Source organism: Dysidea avara, chromosome 12 (genome assembly GCF_963678975.1).
Source record: "Dysidea avara chromosome 12, odDysAvar1.4, whole genome shotgun sequence".
Classification (NCBI taxonomy): domain Eukaryota; kingdom Metazoa; phylum Porifera; class Demospongiae; order Dictyoceratida; family Dysideidae; genus Dysidea; species Dysidea avara.
Genome location: NC_089283.1, coordinates 23,573,967 through 23,591,298, shown reverse-complemented (window position 1 = coordinate 23,591,298; position 17,332 = coordinate 23,573,967). Strand labels below are relative to the sequence as shown.

General features: G+C 37.8%; 1 long non-coding RNA gene across 2 annotated transcripts; it reads left to right on the top strand.

The window, feature by feature from the left end:
* Positions 1-1,112: 1,112 nt before the first annotated feature.
* On the top strand, positions 1,113-2,659 carry LOC136241807 (uncharacterized). 2 transcript variants are annotated; one of them, XR_010694416.1, is made up of 5 exons: positions 1,113-1,499; positions 1,799-1,861; positions 2,031-2,159; positions 2,208-2,456; positions 2,509-2,659. It is a non-coding gene; the product is annotated as an uncharacterized lncRNA (long non-coding RNA). The 2 variants fall into 2 exon arrangements; XR_010694415.1 differs by having other exon boundaries at positions 2,031-2,456.
* The last annotated feature ends 14,673 nt before the right edge of the window (positions 2,660-17,332 follow it).

Genomic DNA, 17,332 nt, shown 5'->3' with positions numbered 1-17,332 from the left:
GCTGACACACTGATTGTTCAATGTGCACTTCAATTTGCAATTGAAGGAAGTAAAGTGTGTTGTAGCTGATGACACTGATGTTCTTGTCCTCCTGCATGGTGCACCAGAGCATAGCAAGTATATATTTTCTTTCAAAGGTTGGGAAACATTTGAGCACTGGAAAATTGATGACATTATTGGGCACATAGGTCCTATTGTAATGTCATAATTACATCTTCTCTTTTCGCATGCTTGCATGGAGTGGCTGTGATACAACATCTGCGACATTTGAACGGGATAAAGTTGGCCTAATCAAGAAGAAAATGATGTGCAAATGATTGCAAGAACAACACACTTTCACAACTTGTATGTGCATCTACAAGTTATTCATTAGAAGGAACTTAATGACTAACTTGATCCATTACCATAATGGAGCTGGAAACTAGAAGGATCGAGACTATATGCAACTGATGACAACAGACATTGGACTAGCACCAGAAGTCTTAACTTAAATTTGTACAATCTAAATGCAAGCTTTCTACTGCAAATCCATGTGGTAGCAACATTATGCTCTCAGTGTAATCATGGATTAAAGTATGTTGCAGCATGTGGCAGTTGCAGGGAAGAGAGTTGCAGAAGTGCTGAGGAAACTGTTTACAATAATCGTGACAAATATATTTGTTCAGAACTTACATGATAGGCACCTTTTTATTTCTATAACTAGTCTTATCCTTATTTCATACAGCTAATATTGATTGCAATGAATTTCTTATGAGAAAATATTTTAAGGATAATATGCATTTTTGTTAGCCACAAATGACCAGATTTGCAAAAATAGGTCTACCAAATGCATTTAATAAAGAAACCACAACTTAGTGTACAAGGTGAATATCAACCTGAAATTTTCTCCACCTAATAAGTGATGCTGGTGCTCACTACTGATCAAATTTCAAGTCAATACCATTTTCCAATCTGAAGTTATGGATATGTATGGAAGATCCACTTTCCTGAATCCAGTCACATATGCCTCAATACTAAATTGGCCATAAACATTTTTCCCCAAGGTGGATTTTAGAGGATTTTGGATATGTTATTCTATGAAAAATCAGCTTTCTAATGATATCAAAATCAGCTTTCTTCGAATTTTTTCTGGGTCCAACCTTAAATCTACCGGACTATAAGAGGTGATTATTTGCTGCTTCATAAATGCAGCAACTAACTATAGAAAATCTGTTCTCTACAACCACCACCTACAACTTATCCTGTTTGTGCCTCTTGCTATGCCAGCTCCTGGATCTGCCCCTGGTGTGTGCATGTGACAGTGTGCGTATGTGTTATAATACCATACAGGATGACAGATGTGAACTAATATTACCAGTGTCAATACAGAGGATTATACTTACCGTAGCTCCTGTCAACGATCCTTCGGAAGGAGCACCACATGACCCTATAGACCAAGGGGATAATTTAAAGCCATTTTTCAATGAAGAAGATTAATTATAACCTATACATGTCTACAGGTACAAGTTGTGTAGTACATTATGTTCTGTATGTGTGTGAGCACCCAAATGTGTGTCGTGTGTCAATGAAGTGGTTAGAGCCCTCATCTGGTAATATTAATGTCCCAGGTCATATGCTTGGCTGGTGATTTCTTCCTTAATTAAAACACAGTCTATACATTTATTACATTAGATGTATTGATGGGACCTGGTGTTTACGTGTTTCATCGTCTACTAAGTTTCTTTATCAGTGGCGGAGACTTAAATTTAATGTTCAAATTAACATGTTAGCTACCATCATTTTTGTGTGATTTTCTTAGTGCAATAATTCATCCAAGATGCCACTACTGTGAGTACTGTCACCTTTGTGCTTGACATTCAAGGTACATACATATGTATGTGTACATGTGTGTATATTATACGTGTGTGTGGTGTGTGTATCTTGTAGACTGAAGTGTGTATTGGGTACTGACATGTGTACATTTTACTGTATGTGTTGTACATGTGGTGTATTTGTGTGTGTTAATGTTTGCTTTTATATCATGTGTGTAGAGGGTGTTGAGAGGAGCAAAGCTTATGTCCCAACACAGGTGTATTCCAGTGGGACACAGTCTTCATCACTACTGGAGTACTACACTTCCATTCTGGATACCTTGGGACCATCCTAATGTGTCCTTATTTGTGAGGTGTACTGATTTCAGAGTGTTGTATGGGACCATGATGTTGTAGGTTGTAGTGGTAGTGTTGTAGTTGATGTCCTTGATGTGTGGGTCCGGTGTATTGAAGTGAGCACTAGTCTACATCCAGACAATGAGTATAGCTACTACTACAATACAGGTGGGTGTGGTTTATCTCTTCTGTAGGTGTTACAGTGTGATACTAAAATATACAACGGAACAAAGGGTTGTCATGGGTTACCAGCAAGTACACTGATCGGGAGGCATCACATGCATGATCTTCTGGTTATTACCTCCTAAGGTAATTCTATTGTTCCTTATATGACCAGTTGGATAACACTGTTGTTATACAGCAACACAAATCATATTACCAATCATCATCCAGATCACCCCCATACCCAAACATCCCTCATCCACTTATACTAGCAACTATAAACTGTCTATATTGAATCCATAGTGTTTGGTGTTGTGTGAAAATGATTACTGTTATAATTTTTATATGAACCATTTAATGACACACCTTTGTACAAAATGGAAGAGTACTAGTGTTGTGATGGCGAGCTCCAGACCAATTTACGCACCCCTGGGAGCTGGACTACTACAATTCATCAACTTGTTTGTTCATGCATATACTCTAGATCTGCTCCAAGCCAATAACATGTGAAGTAACCCCAGGGCCACTATAGCAATGTGTGGGATTTGACATGCACTATATATACAGAAAGCAGATTTTGCAAATATATTATAGCAAAGCTAGTGTGAAAAATGTCAGCCAGATAGTGTAACCATCTCCTGCTGCTGTTACTTTTCTAAAACCAAAATCAGCCTGGCTGGTCAACTAGCCACTGACATCCTGTTTTATAATAACTGTTATTACATGTAAAAACATTTTACATGTGTGATTGTAATAACAGTTATTATAAAGCAGGATGTTAGTGGTTAGTTTGGTACTACCCCAGCAGGTATGTTGTGTACATCATTACCTGCTAATTTACACTGTGACAATATCCAGCCATTCTCCCATTAGACTTGTCCATGTATCACTTAATGACGAGGTCCAGGTGAGGCTTTGGATACTGCCCACACCATGTACCCATGAGGGGTACAGTCCTCCTGTGGGGTACTAAAGTCCTGATGATTTGCCAGCATGTACTAACACAACCTGCAGCAGCTGTTTAGTTCACAGGTGGTCCAGTTTCACAACCATATACCAACAACAGCTGGAGGCTTTGCCATAACTTCATTGTGAAGAAACTTATGATAAAACTGTGTTTGTGAAAATATGATACATTATTTGAAACATGTTACATAATTAACAACACACAGCCTAACATAGATTAACACTTTCTACAACACATAATAATCAGGTTACAAAATGTACAGGCACAAAGTCTTCTCAGTTGTTCTGTTGTCCTTCAAAGAACATGAAATCCTGTAAAGAACACAAGTACTGGTGTGTAGTAAGAACACTAGATGATGTAACACTTACAATGAGGAAACAAGCTCTGATCATCACAGCCTTCATCTTCACATCAAGGTCCATTGGAACTATGGATGGATAACAATAAAATTGCAATTAGAAGGTAACACATGGTATAAAACATGCCAATATATTCAAGCCACCCTTAGGCCAATTTACGACCTTATCAAAGCAAGCCATGAAATTTTAGTGGTCAGTTTAGACAGGTGACCTTATTACACAGGTGTTATTACTGTACAGTGAACCTCGATAACAGGAGAGACAGCATTGCATAAAATGTCCACAGAATTAAATTACTGAACAGGTGTGATCACACCCTACGTTTATTCTACATTTGGATAGCTGACTAGGAACATTAGTGGAAATGAAAATTAATGTTGACAGGTATCACTTACACTGAATTCCAAAGTAGCCAGCATCAGTGAAAATTCATCATCAACTCAACATCGGGAGGTGCAGCATGGACCCTTGATCTTCAGAACAGGCTCTAAGACTTGTTGGTGATGGTGACTAAGGGTAGGGATCTGTAATGTACCAATATTTAGTCACACTGAGGTACCACCTTTAAAAAATACTGAATAAAGTCTTAATACCACAGGGCCTTGACTCTGGATATATACACAAAGGTACAACTACATCAGGGGCGTAGGAAGATATTTAACTTATGGGTGCCCAGTGTTAAAGCTGAAGACCAAAAAAAAAAGTCACAAGCGTACATGACTGCTCTATTAGAGTATCTCAATCTTTTCAGTAATATATAGTACAGTGTGCTGACACCCATTATTATGCAACTGGAAATATTTATGGGTGCCCAAGCACCCATGCTTACTACGCCCCTGTACATAACCAAACACACTAACACTACACACACAGTGACATTAAACATGTTAGGCAGACACCTCTCTATAAAGACCCTTGGCCCAAAGGTGGCTAAGTTCCACTGTAATTGCCACTACCTCCATCATGTTATAGCAAAACAACTGAGCTGGAGAAGGGTATGGCCTTCAAAGATTGCTGGTGTGAAAAGATACAATACAAAGGTGACGGTCAAGAAATGGCGGCAGTGATGTTAATGTTAGAACTTGCTAAAACTTTCATAGCTACAACTATTAGGTCAAACCTTTGGTTGATGAGGTACAATGGGAAGAGATAAACATCAAATGACAATTACATGTACAATATAACTACAAGGGGTCAGGCTGACAAAAATAAATAAATCGTAGCTACTTATAATTATTAGAGGTGTACCAATATGGGTTTTTGGCATGTACCCATATCTGATATTGATGCCTCCAAAAGAAGCCGATAACTGATGGTCGATCCGATATTTGCATTACAAACAAAAGTCATAGATGATCTATACAAAAACACACATTACCTACTCTACAACAACATGTGCATACATATATTCATTGCTCACTCTATGCCTGTGGTGGTAGTGGCTTAGTTTTCTATTGTGCAATCCAAACAATTAGGCACCCACAAACATTTTATGTATACTCCCATGAAACCTTAAACAGATATTTCTGCATTACTCCGCATTGTAATGGTTTGTGTGAAAGCTGGTACAGCAAGTTTCCTTGGTTTAATATCCTGTGACTCTTCTTTTTATTACAAAGGTACTATATAACTGCTTCATTTTTAAAGACTGCGATAAGCTTACCCTAGAATTGCGTGTGTTTATGTGGCTTCTCGTAAGGTAGCACTTGTTGGTAGAGTGAACAATAAGCCACTGGCACTAAACAGCCACATGAATAACGTAGAAAACCAATGTATAATCTGTTTATGTACAAACTATTGCTACTCTATAAATATCGGTAGCAATATCAGTCCTCCTGCTGCTCTGTACCGATACCGATATTGGTAAAAATTACCGTATCAGTGGCTGATATTTTAGCCAATCTGATTATCGGTACACCTCTAATAATTATACAAGACATTTCAACAGATTGACTACATCACACGGTGTTGAAGCCTGAGAGTGACATGATCAGAACAACTGTGTACTAATTTAGTTGAAAAAGTTTGCTAGAATAAATGTCTTATATAACAGAACTCTGGAAAACACTCTAATAGAACATACACTTAATTTAATAAAACATCAGTTGATAAAATACTCTAATAGAACAGTCACTTCTAAAGTGTAAATAATCAAATATTTGAGGTTCTACTTTACACTAAGAAAGATAAATAACTGGATAGTGGCTCAACAGTTACAACCCTTGGTGTAGGTATGGAAGTCACTAGCTCCACATCTTGTATTCCACTTTGTTATTTTTTATTCTTGATGACTGTTCTATTAGTCTAAACATGCTGGTTGTTACATTACAAGTTCTTTCAGATATTGGTTTAATAACAATAGTAATTTTTGTTCTTGGTGACTGTTCCATCAGAGTATTTTGATTGAGCTATTGGTTTCTGATTTCCATTAACAAGTTTTGTGTGACTCTCCTACGAAGTGAATAAGATAATGCGTACATGTGTTATTTGTATGTTACGAGAAAGATTTGAAGAAATTAAGAAAGTGTTGAAGGCATATATAACACATGACTAAACCAATTTAGCTCAAGTGTGGTAAGCAGCTGAATCCACACTCAGTCACTGTCTCAGTGTATCTTGCTACTCTACACTAAACATTCCTACACTGTATACTAGTCCTACAATATACCCTAATAGAACAATCACTACATGTTAGAAGTGATAACAAGCCACTACCATGTGTTAATACAACAGGACATGCCCTTGGGGGTGTGTTCCACAAATTTCTCTGCAGGTGGGACACATCCTGTTAAGTATTTTTGTGATGTGTACCACAATATTTCTCATGTGCAAACCCTCGTATAAATGGTGAAATCAATTTCTTTTTAAGTTTCTGTACAATACACACGGTCTATCATGTCAAGTAGGTCCCAAACATAACTAAGGTGTACTTCATACCTCATTAATAAGACCACCTCATTATAGTGACCATGTCAAGTAGGTCCCAAACATAGCTAAGGTGTACTTCATGACCTCATTATAAGACCACCTCATTATAGTGACCATGTCAAGTAGTGTAAGCAACCATTTATCAGATGGGCTCAATTACCGGAAACGCATGTTTCAATTATCGGTTGTAATTCTACTGATAAAGGACTGGACAAAGGTTTACAGTTCGTGTTACTTTCCGTACTGTAGATTTGAAGCTGTTTTTAGAAGCAAGTTCAGCCTGCATCATCAATGGCACATTCTCTTCGTCACTTTGAATACCCATGACAGTCTATTGTTAATTTCTACTTCAGTGTTAGTCACCAAACAATAAAGGAAACAAGCGAAGCCATGATCAAGGCCAGTAGCTACTGAAACTCCCACAGAAAAACACAGTATGGCTAGTGTTGAACTTGGGAGTTAAATTGGCATAACCTAAGACGACATGCATATGGTGGCTATAATGAAACTAAAGATTGGTGAGACTGTAGTCCAAAACAGTGTACTACCATCTAGCCAACTATTGAGAAGCATAGGGAACCTAATTGCCACGACTGGAGTTCAAGTATGACACCATGGTATCCTTACAAAGCTTCTAGCTAGAAACCACCAAGAGATCAAGAACAGAATCAAGAGAAGGATTTACAGTTGGTTGGGAGCTGGTTGTTGTACTGTTGAATACTGTAGGGCCCTTAAATGACCATTGTGTGTCTAATTATCAAACAAATTATGCGTGCATTTTTACAAAAAAATTGTACACGATCTGACATGCTGAAATTTTGCATGGATGTCAGTCAGACCTTCATACATATGCTGGATTTTTCAGATTTTTGTGAAGTTCCAGCATGAAGCCATGACCAATCATTGGACCAATGTCCGATAATTGATACACGCAAGCCTATGGAGTTCCGGTGATTGAGCCATGGTTCCGATAAACGGTTACTTCAACTTTTCACATTTTCAGCTGTTACTGATAAGGGGAAGTACCTTTTTATACCAAACTTGATACACAGGAAGGAAAAGTCAAGTGGAATACCTCTGCCAAAAATCGTACTCCAAGGATGTTTGTACGAGAAGGGACGTGCGGCGGGAAAAATATTCCATTAATTGATTGCTTACACTAGGTCCTAAACATCATAGCTAAAGTGTACTTCATGACCTCATTAATAAGACCACCTCATTATAGAGACCATGTCAAGTAGGTCCCAAACATAGCTAAGGTGTACTTCATGACCTCATTAATAAGACCACCGTGACCATGTCAAGTAGGATTCAAGCTAAGGTGACCTCAAAAGGAGACTGCCTCATCATTAAGGCCAGTCCCATAGGTGGTCCTATTGACAAGGTTACACACACTACACCTACACAAGTAGTACAATTACCTCCAGTTGTACTATCAGCAGGATCATCAGCCGGTTGTTGATCAATACTCTTGATCGTTGATTTACATCTCAGCAAAGTCACCATGTCAAGGAATACCTTAAATGGAGTCATATAAGTGTCTTAATATTCACATACAGACCTGGCTACTGCCTTATATAGCATCAAAAAACAAGACCAGTTACTTTGGGCCATTTGACAAGTAGATTTGAGAAGCTGTTTTAAGCACAAGGCCAGGTCCACTTTTTATAAATAGCTACTGTATCTATCCATTGCAAACTTCTATGTGGCCACAGTATAAGTTGCTGTCAGACCTTCAGTGCTGGACACTGTAAAGTAGTAATAATAACAACAATGTATACAGTGCTGGCACTGTTATTTACCTTACAGTGACAATGGAGGCATTGAGAACAGATGCTGCTTCAGTGACATGTGCCACAAAACCAAACCAAACCTATACATAATACTAGTTAAAGCACCGCTGTGCATACAATATGGAAATAAAAGCACGAGGGCGTGGGCGAGAGACTAATATAGCACAAGGCGAAACTGAGTGCTATATTAGGCTTGAGACCATGTCCAAGTGCTTTTATTTTCATATTGTACAAGCGTAGTGGTGCTTTAACTGGTTTAGAGTGCTGTCTTGTCATCTTGTTTGAAGCGTTCATTTTGTGAATTCAAACCACGTCAGTTTTCAGCCACCAGACAATCGGTAAGTGTCTATGCAGTACAGTTGTGGTAGTAATACAAGCAAACAGTATCATTTAGGCTACTTTTGGTGATTAAAAATGTTACGCACGTGATCTTATTTTTCGTATTTATTTTCCAATCAATGCATAACTGTTCTTTATTTTCCATAACTGTACTTTATCGTGACGCAAATGGAAAATATAGCACACTTGAATGCATTACGGAAACTAGAGCACTCTTTTCGTTTTGATCTCGCCAACGCACAGTACCTTAAAATTATACGTACTACCAAGAGTTTATAATGTGTAGGGCCCTACACATTATAAACTCTTGGTACTACAGAAACTAACTTTGTGAGTGTATAAAAAACACTACATTCCTGTTGCCTATGCAGACTGTAATTGAAATTAATGACATCATTGTGGTTTTTAGTAACACATGAGATCTGGTAACTAAATAAGTGGCTACATAGGCAGGTCACTTGTGCAGAATGACATATTTGGGGATTATCAAGTTGAAAGGTGACCTTATTACACAGTGGCCTTACTACAGAAAGTTACCTCTCAAATGAGACAATACAGCAAATCTTCACGTTGTAGTGTACGATGATATCAGCTCCCATTCTCATCAAAATAAAGGAAACGGCATGAATTGTGTGTCTATAGGGAAAATGAAAGTATTACAAATATGCTATACAAAATTCTAACTATCTTAACTACCAAACTAAGTACTTTAACTACAAAACTAGCTACCTTAACTACAAACAACCTTAATTAATAACTTAGTTCAACAAGTCTATGCCATCTTCTGGGCATAAGCCATAATGCCTCAGGATCATTTTGGCATTATATCGCCAGAGAGTAACTGACAAATGCTGAAGCAATTGTTTCCTTGCTAACTATCTGGGAATACCACTTTTAACAGTGGTACGGTCGGCAATCGTGGATAAGGTTGATAAAGCAAAGGGTGTCCAAACACCAAACGATTCGCAAACCAGGGGAAAAAATTCACTACCATGGTTGTTAACAGTTTCCATAGGGAAAATGATTCAGCTAAAACGTTTAGTTTAAACCCCTGAGTAACACCTGACATATCAGCATAGGTTTACAAGACTGAGCAAGTGGGAATATGATATACCGTATTTGACCGGTTAATAGCCGCGGCTCGTATAATAGCCGCCCCCGGATAGTAGCCGCTCCACAGCCTAGAATTATTGTTATAAGAGCCGCCCTCGGATAAGAGCCACGGCTTGTATCTGAACATACTATTGCAAGTGTTGACTACACACGTTTGAAGCAGAAACCAGGTAAGAAACCAGGTAAAGCAGTTGTTTTAAGCCAGGAAATAGCGTTTTTAGCATTTTTGAGAGAAGTTAAAATGAATGACAGTATTGACAGATGATTAAACAAGGTCAGTTACTCATGAATCTGTATAAACACCGCGGGCTGCTGCCACACTTGGCTCATAGTAACTGCCTTCGCATAGTAGCCACAGGGTTTTGCTTGCTGAAAGTTATAGTAGCCACGGCTATTAACCAGTCAAATACGGTACACTTTGACAGGTTACAGCAGTAAAACTACACAACCAAACACACAGGTCTTAGAAATGTGTACACCTGTACACTTGCATGCATAAGTATATTTACATATCTCCACTCTACAACTACACACTCACTCTACATGCAGTCAAACACACACACACACACAACACACACACAGAGAGGCTTGAGTCTATTATGCTCCAAAATTTGCCTATTATGCTTTTTGGCATTTCCCCTATTTTCTGCCTATTGTGCTTGTTTTTATGCTTTTCAGAAATGCATTATGTTTTTATTTTGTGTGCGTTTTTCTTTGTGCAGAGAAATTCTTCATATGATAGAATGTAAATGGAGAAGTGTCACTTCAACTGCAACATACCAATAATAGCAATAGCTTGAAATTGGATGTGTTCCAGAGTTTGTCATATTAGAGCAGGGGTCTAGGGGCATATTTATAGTCCCTCAGAAGCTATAGACATTTTATTGTCTGATATCTTTGTAGTTTTGTATGTAAATAAAATATTATGAATCGTTTCTGATTGATTTTCTGAGTTGTAGCAATTGGTATTCAAAGGACAGCAACTGCTCAGTATAATAATATGTAACTTGCATTTGCATCACCATGCCAAGAACATATTAGCCTACTGGGGATATGGTTGTCATTCTCTCTGTTACATGCGAAGACTGTTCTATTAGAGTGTTTGACTGTTCTATTAGAGAATCTCGGTTTTTTTGAAATACTTCCCTGGTTTGATATTAACCTCAGTCTCACTCCAGACCTCATGCACTATTTTCCAGACATTCACTAGCTATCTGGCTCAACACTAACCTTATTATCATCAGAGCGTCTATTGTATTGCTTCCAATCGAGCTTCCATTAATCATAATCATCACATCATACTTTATTCAAAATCAGATGATGAGACATGCTATATATAATACCAAATTTGAAGCTCAGTTATACTGCTTTGCCATGCCTTGGTGCTAGTTGGCACATGACTGCATGTATCCTATAAAACTCAAACCAACAATGAAAAATTTTCATTTCGTCGAGGTGATTCTGCATTTTTCTACTCGTTACCAGGATTCATTTCACCATCCAAAACAGGTTAGCCCTTGACTTTGTGACTGTTATAGCAGAAGTTATACTTATTGTGGCAGAAATTTGCCCATTATGCTCCTAATTATGCTCCTAATTATGTTCCATTATGCCAGCATTATGCTTTATGCTTTTCATCCCCAAAAATTATGCTGGCATAATTGACGCAAGCCTACACACACACACACTCACCTGTCTTGGCACTGTCTGTTCAGGTCACATGGTCCTCCACCACTGAGGAGGAAGCAAGAACTTGATTTGTTGTCACACTGGAGGAAACACACTTCTTTAGGTGGACTTTCAGGCCCCTAGTACTCTTCATCCATTGATGACAACGTTGGCATTGAACAGCTCCATGCTGTTCAGGGATGGGCTTAGCTCTTTCTGTTAAACACTTGTGTCTTCTCAGATCTCCAGGACTCCTAAAACTTATCATTACTAGAACAGAGTGTTCAGGAGGAATAATGGCTTGTGTAGAGGAACAGTATGGTGCAGTACAATGTTAGAGATGTGAGTGCTGGTTCAGGAGTAGAGGAGGATCAGCTGTACATAAATGTGAGACACACACACTAACACACACACACTACACTACCACTCTTACTCTTGTTTCACATATCCCACAACTTGTCCAGGAGGTTCCTGCACTTCTAGTAGGCAACAGAAACAACACCACACAGAATAATGATAAGGTCTCTCCAGGTGGATGACCTCTCTTCCATTATTGTCAGTTATGGACATGACAAAAGGTCTCTGAGGTCCACAATACTGACAAACAATACACTGGAATCTGAAATGGTACAATATTGCTGATTAAGACAAACAAGGGAAGCATACGTGAGCATGTAACAGAAAAGTGTATAATATACCAGTCCACCAGAATCATAAGTTTTCACACACTGGTTATTCTTGGACAAAAATGGAAGAGTGGAGGTTGGGAAACCTTCATATTTGAGTCAAATTGGTCCAGCCATCTCCAAGATACATGCCTCCAAAGGTTATCATGTAATATGAATGATAGCACTGTATACTAGGGATCAGGAAGGTGATGGCTTTCTCACAAAAAGATCAATCAGAAATCAGTCTTACCTTCATGGTGCCTTGACAGTATTGGAAGTTAAGTATAATGTCAAGTCCAAAAGTGAATTCAGTGCAACTTCAAATGTTTCTGCTACATTGCTTGTGTGCTGAGTGACAACCTAACAGCAGTGGAGCACATACTGCACACTCTCTCAAGGATATGCAGTTTGTTTTCATTTCATGGTGGCACAATATATACGTAGAGTCAAAGGGCAAGAATACACAAACACACATGAGATAAAATAAGAGCAAATTTAATTACCATGGCTAGCCACTGTTAGTGAAAACAATTTGAAAGTCTTGAGGAAAATCTGGCTATGCAAATTTCAGCCCTTATAACAGCTACATGATACAAGTTACAGAATGCAAATATTCCAGTACTGAGATATGATTTGTTCCCACATGTCCTATTTTCACAGGCCGGGTCACATTTGGTGACTTATGGTATTTAGGGAAATTCAGCTTCTATACAGCAAGGGGAACGATGTTGTCCCTACTTTTCTATAATGCAAATAAGTTTGTCACAAATGACAGGAGTCCAAAATGTCTTCGTAGCCATGCTAATCTTTCTAGTAATTAAAAAAAGTTGGTAGATTTTTTTCACAGGAGGCTGTGTTTGTGGAAATTTGTGTTGCGCTCTTAATATTTGTGATAAACGATAGACATGATCTACATGGTACTGTTCTTTGTGATATCAAAGACCTTAGTGTCAGCTGACAGATGGATTGATCACAAAAGACACAATAACTGCACTGTTATACTTGTTTATGGTAGGTGGTTGCTATACTGTACAGTTGAACCTCTCTAATCCAACACTTGCGTAATCCAGAATCCTCTCTAATCCAACACCTGCGTAATCCAGAATCCTCTCTAATCCAACACCTGCGTAATCCAGAATCCTCTCTAATCCAACACCTGCGTAATCCAGAATCCTCTCTAATCCAACCAAGATGTCATTTACCAACACTTTTGTATAGAAAACAACCTCTGTAATCTGACACCTCTGTACTCCATAATCTGACACAAAATTTGATTCCCTAGACTTGGAAATACATTGTTTTAGACCTTTGTAATCCGACAGAGAATAATAGCAGCATTAATCACAGAAAATAATTTCAAGCAACCAAAGCATTTAATTGGTTGACAATAATAGAAAAAAGTTGTAATACTTGCAAATTCTAAAATTAATTCATGTTGAAAACCTTGGGTGTTCCGTTATACCTGTAATTTACTGCATAATCTGACATAATTCTAGATATTGTACATCATCAGATTACAGAGGTGACTTGATAATCCAACAACCTCCTTAATCCAGCAAAATTTATGGTTCCCATTGAGCATCAGATTACAGAGGTTTGACTGTACATGTAATTACTTATCAACTCTTTGCAGCAAGTAGGGATGTCAAATGGATTTTTAAAAGTTTGACAAATTCCTATGGATATAATTACATGAAAATAACAAGGAGAAAACATCCTGACCGCCTGGTAGACTCCTGTAAGCGTTCGAGCGTAAATTGGATGGCTGCAGGTTCGAGGCTACCTAGGTCCAGTCATGGATTTTTTCTCCTTCCTGCAACTTTTCAAACACACCTTATGTAACTAATGTCTTTGAGCAGGTTGTAGGACCAGGTGTCCTACAGACCCTCAGCATAAAGCTTTAATAAAATATTAAATTAAATAAATGCATGTTTTAGCCACAGCAACTTGTAGAGCTCAAAAATGCTGCAGATTGATATATTAGTTTGCCACATTTGCTATTGTGGTAGCCAGTAATTGTTAAATAGGTGGTTCTCCAGACTTCTCCATTGAACACCATTGGTAGCCATGGCACAAAACAAAAACAAGTGACGTATGGGTGATTACGTCACTTTGTATTATCAATTGCATAGAATTGATAGGAAACTAATACAGGTGTTCAAGTTGCATCTTGCACTGACTGAAACTAACCTATTGATTAACTGGAATGCTGTTGTGCATGGCAATAGACAAAACTAGCCTGCTGTCATCTTCCATACATTTTCTAGGCACGGAACTAACATTGGGGCCCACACACACGCCTAGCTACTCTAATCACGAGGAAACTCACCAGAAGAGCACTACCTTGATCAGTTCATCACTATGAAATGAGAAATTCTAGTGCCTAAACTGTCTGAAAGATGCGCAATTCATTGTGCCATTTTTTAATGAAATTTACGGGAGAAGAAATTCCACAATTTTTCGGGGTTTTGACATCCCTACTATTTGTGACATACAGAGTTTATCCAATGTAGTTTAAATGTCCACACTAGTGACTGGTCTACACATTTCCCAGTCTCCACTAAACTACTGTACTCTCATAAACACATTAACAACTTACATGTCAAACATTATCAGATTATGGTCCACTACTCCATGTATAGAGGATGTATCAAATGGTTTATCCTCCATTGTGGAAATTGACATTGTTGTGGTACCTGTGTAGTGACATGTGTACAGTTATACAATGACAACATGTTAATGTGTATATACACTATATACAGACAACAATAAAGTGGGGAACCCCCTGAATGGTCATGTGACTAGGTTCCAACTGATTCACGTACAGAAATAGTTCACATTAAATGGTCATCTTGGTAACACATATAACAGCTAGCTACCGTAGAGTCGGGTTGTTAAGCACATGTGCTTATAATTTTCGGAGAACATTTTTGTAAAAATAATACTATCCGTTGGATGCAAACACCTAATCAATAGTTATGGTGTGCTTAACACTGAATCACTACATTGTAATAATAGAGTAGTTCGTGGTCACCACACCAGTGTATAAGGATATTTCACTTCATTTCAGGGTGAAATCCTTCATGATGAACAAGAATATAGTAATTCAGAAAGCTGATTAGCTGTATACATAGTGAAGGGATGCCTCAAGGGAGATGTAAACGCTCAAGGAGACATTAATTTAGCAGTACTTCAACCTTTTCTTCCCATGTGTAGCTTTGTCACGTGTTGAGCCTCGTATTGTGCCATGTGCACTAGCCATGGTTAATCACAAGAAATATGTAAGTGCTTAACCAATGATATACACTTAATAGACACATGTGCTTAACAAGCCAAATCCACAGTATTGTAGTCCCAAACAACATTTTGCTACATTATTTATGAAAGTACCTCCATCATGTTAGACCTGAGCTGTGAGAGAGCTGTGAGAGAGCAGTGCTCAAAACATGGCTAGTGCAATGATACGATACCAAGGTGGGTGGCTAAGAAAAGGCTGAAATGGTACTAATGTCAATAAATATAAAGTTAACATCATCGTTTGCTATCTTTCTCAAACCAACCATAAAGGCCATATTGTTTAGTTTAGATGTTGTATTAACAAGCACCACTCTAATACAACAATCACTCAAATATACACAACACTTTCTTATATACATTTCCATGCCTATAACCTTCTAGAACTTACTACAAATTGGAAGGTCACATTTGATGGTATACATGTAACTCTCCAATGAAGTTGAGTAAACAGAATTAATGTGTACACTATTTGCATGAACAAATAAAATTACAATGGAAACAAGATGAATCTTGTAGACATGTATATCAGGACCAATTAAACACAAAATTGGTATGGAAGATGTCCCACCCCAAGGGTGATCACATCTCCAGGGCATGTCCTATTGTGTTAACAACCGTCAGTGACAGGTTATCACTTCTAATGTAAAGTGATTGTTCTATTAGGGTATATTGTAGGATGGTATCCTTGGATGCTTGTTATGGAGAAACAAGGTACATATACAACTACTACACAACTATGCAGAGTGCTGGAAACAACAACTCTGTAATATTGGTTGGGGGTGAACAGTACAGAGGTGGAAACACCATCTCATTTGTGTTTGGGTACAATCAAGGTACAAAATTGTACTCTACAATACTATACACTGCCTGTCTTTTAAAGAATGCCACAAACTTGTATTTCATAACCTTATTAAGACCACCTCATGGTAGTGACCATGTAAATCAGGTCCCAAACATAGTTAAGGTGTACTTCATGACCTCACTACCTCATTATAGTGACAGTTTCAAGTAGTAGAGGAGGAACAAAACACATGTGAGGTTATAGGATTTGTATAAAAAAAATTAAAAGGCAAAACCTACAGTCTACAATACAAATACAGCATAGGAAATTACATTAATTTCTTGGGCTGCTGAAGTTGAAAACACTTAGTGAAAAAGTTTTGATTGTTGGCCTGTCAAACTCTGTTGCAGCATTTACCATTGGGCCATACCAAATTAATATTATGTTTTATAGACTTATTATTCTCTAGTAATGACTCAAAAAAAATAAAATAAAAATTGTAAATAATTTCAGCTACAGCTGACTGCTTTATTAGAGTATTTGTGACTTTATAAGAGTATCCCAATCTTGAAGGAGCTACATACTCTTTTACTCTTTACTTGAAGGGAACCCTTCAGCTGAGCACCAAGGACTGGGTATACTCTACCATTCTTCCAGGGACCTGTTCACACACAGTTCTTAATGGCTATGAAAGTTTGTACAACACACAAAATTCTATATAGCAGAGACTAGAAATTACCAAATTTGGGATAAACAGGAAGTCATGTGACATTCCTATGACATTACAAATTATGTGTTATGTAATGTTATGTCAATGATCAAGATTTCTGTAAATACCTTCTGAGATAGATATGATTTGAGATAGATATTATTTTAGCCGATATTCCAATAACCGATAAATATCTCAAACAAAGCCGACAATTGAGGTAACAGACTTTCCTTAATGCTAATAATGACAGTGTGGGACTTTAGTTGACATTACAGTCATGTACATAAACAGGTATCACTAGGATATCACTAGGATATTACTAGAGCAAAAAAGCTCATGAGTTGTAAAGTTGAAGGTTTTGCTGAATAATACTTTCCCTGGTTGAAATTCATGAGTAGTGC